The following is a 3,031-nucleotide window of genomic DNA, read 5'->3' on the forward strand; positions in this document are numbered from 1 at the left end:
GTTTGTCCCTGGCGAGTCTGCTTCTTGAAACTTCTTGAAATGCCATGCGACTGTCATCCCATGGGACTTTACAAGCAGAATGATGTGATTTCCTCYGCTTCTACCAAACACCCACACATACAAACAGCTACGCACACAAGTAAACACACGAATGGACAAATAAGATGAAAGCGTCTTCATCATCCGTCATGATTTAAGGGTCTGTGTGTGTACGTGTGTGTGTGCTTGCACACCAACAGACCTGCAGGCTGTCTCAGCGCTGTGGGAATCAGTCATAATTCTTCCTACTTAATTATGTTACAAAGCATGTTAACTGTGAAAGCGTGTGTGTGTGTGTGTGTGTGTGCGTGTGCGTGTGTGTGTGTGTGTGTGTGTGTCAGGCCATGTTTGTGCGTGTTTTCATCCATCCATCTCGCTCTTCAGTCCCTCTGCAGTCACCTCAAGGCTTTTATCAGTGTAAAATTCACAGGCAGCACACTTGCTTTCTTGATAATAAAAAAAAGAAGCCTTAAGCCAGCCATCTGACTTAAATGCTCTATCTGAAACACTTCCACATCCTCAGAAAACAACATCATGTCTGTGATGTACAGCAATCCTATCACTGCCACTGTCTGCCTTAGGGGCTTGTTTGTCAAATACAGATGTAACTCGACTAAAAAAAAAACCAAATTGACTTACTTACACGTGGTCTTTCCTTTTGCAGTAGTTTAAAAAAATTTTTTTTTGCCTACCTTGGATTTATGTGGGGCGATAAGCTTTATATTAGAGTGATTACGACTCGGCAGGTAYGCTACCTGATTTGCTTCCTTTCACTCTGATTGAAGGTTTGCACGTATTAGCATAAGTATGAACTTAAACGTTCACGGCAAGCAAAATCTTTGCACTGCAGAGCTTTGAATGTTAATAAAAAGAGTATAACTGAAGCAGCTCTTCCCCGTCGTCAAGGGCCTAATTTTAATGAAGAAATAAAAATGCTAACATTTAGTTTTTTTATATAAAAAAAAACTGCTTAGTTTCTTACCCTTTGCATTACAATAGCGCTGAACCATTCTTTGATTTAACTGACCTTTAGTGCTTATGCAATAATAACTCTATAGAGCAGGAAGATAACCAATCAGGCTTTACATGCAAGTTACATGAGAGGCTTCATCCAGCCTCTAAGATATCTCTGACTGGCCTGCATGAATAATTGGTAATGAAACATGTACAAAGTTTGGATTCTGCACTCAATTTGCTTTTTAATTTGAAAAAAAGGGCATTTATTTTGAAGGCAACGTCTGTTACTTCTGAAATTCAGTACTTATTTGAGCACACTGATACTGTTGTGTGGAGTGTGTCATTGTAGGCAGTCTGTGGACCAGTAGACACATAATAATTTGTAGAAGTTATAGATGTTTGCTCAGTTTGTTGAAAACAAAGTCTTAGCGGGAACAACTTGAATTTTAACGATCACACTTAATCTGCTGTCACACTGTTTTTTGTCTTCCATGCTAAGTCTTGAATCTTATCTTCAATGGATTAACTAGAAGCAAAGAAGTGTATTTTGCTGACGTGTGTCTCTTTACTTGTTCTCCCATTCTGGATAGATACAGGTACATTGGGCTCAAGGGTGGATGCATTSCTTTTGCCCTGACTTCACCTTMGTTTTTTTATTTATGGTCTCATGTTTAGGGAACAACTGATCATTTGGAAATAGAATTGCAAGTCTATGAGTGCTCCCAGATAATGGTCAAATGATTTTTAGTTGATTTTATCAGAGAGAAACTCTGTTTTGCATTCGGTTTCAAGCATCTGGCACACTGATGTGAGTGAATCTTGATCAGTGTAAAATCATCACTACAGCGAGTATAGCAAGCAATTGGATAAAATAAAAGTATTTTGGGTCTGTTGGTAAGGACGGGATTATGTAATAAGTATATTTTTTGCGGTTCTGTCAAGATGAACACTTGAGCAGTTTTGTTTTTAAAAAAATTAAAATTGTTCGGAAGGAGCTACGGATTAGAGCGATGGAAATGATTCTGTTGAGCTTTAAGGAGTTGGAGAGCATCATCAAAATACATGTAGAGACATGCAAAAAATATAGGATTGAGAATTAAGAGAAGGGTTTGATTGCTAAAATGCCAACAAAGATATTACCATTGATTAGTATATGCTCTTAGCGCATGAAATAAGACAGCTATTACACATTTAAGACAGTTTTTGATTATACATAAATTATGTTTTACCCCAAATAAATACTGTTGCTTCAATGATTTAAAAAAACAAAAATCATTTTTTTAAGTGTCTGATTTTATCGCAGAGGGGTGCCTCTGTGGAAGGATTTGCTGTCTGTTTTCTTACCCTCACTCTGCTTTCCTTAACAGCCATGTGGATTTGCTGTCCGGTTTCTTTATGTCTGACTAGGAAAGCATCATAGTGAAAGTTAGGGGAAAGTTGTAATGTTGGAATGTACAGACATGACTGCCAACTCAAATGTTCGGCGCAACCCAAGTTCTCCTGCAGAAACTCCGTAACAGTGATGCATTTGCTCTGGTGTGACTTGCGGAGGGTACACAAACAACTGTCAGAGTTACGTCTAGCGAAAGTGTAAGCGTCCTGCAAGTCCAGAATAAACTGAGCAAAACACATAATTTATCTATATGTGAATTTATGTTTGCTTTTGAATCCTAAATCACCCAAAACGCTGCTGTGTGCAACAACTAATACTAATAGTTATTGGTAATCATTGGTTTCAAGCTTTGTAGATGGTTCACGTTTGATTGGCACTTAGAATACCGATGTCAAATTTGATCTCAGATTGGCAGCTGAGCGTGGTCGACCCGACGTGATTCTGCTTCGCTTTAACGTTGGACTTTGTTTTTACAGTTCTGACACTCAGGGGTGTGCTGACAGCATCCAGCTTCGCAGTAGGCAAACATCAGTATTCATACGTGTGTGGTGGCTCATCAGCAACTGATTTTGCTTGACAATCTTCTAATACTTATGGACGCCTTTCAAATGAGCAACCTTCCCCATGGCTGTATGTATATAT

The 3,031-nt window shown here is 38.8% G+C and overlaps 1 protein-coding gene across 1 annotated transcript in view; it reads left to right on the top strand.

The window, feature by feature from the left end:
• grin2aa (glutamate receptor, ionotropic, N-methyl D-aspartate 2A, a) overlaps positions 1-3,031 on the top strand; it is a 152,837-nt gene that overhangs the window by 70,623 nt on the left and 79,183 nt on the right. The window lies entirely within an intron of this gene.

This window comes from Poecilia reticulata, linkage group LG8 (assembly GCF_000633615.1).
Source record: "Poecilia reticulata strain Guanapo linkage group LG8, Guppy_female_1.0+MT, whole genome shotgun sequence".
In the NCBI taxonomy this organism is placed as follows: domain Eukaryota; kingdom Metazoa; phylum Chordata; class Actinopteri; order Cyprinodontiformes; family Poeciliidae; genus Poecilia; species Poecilia reticulata.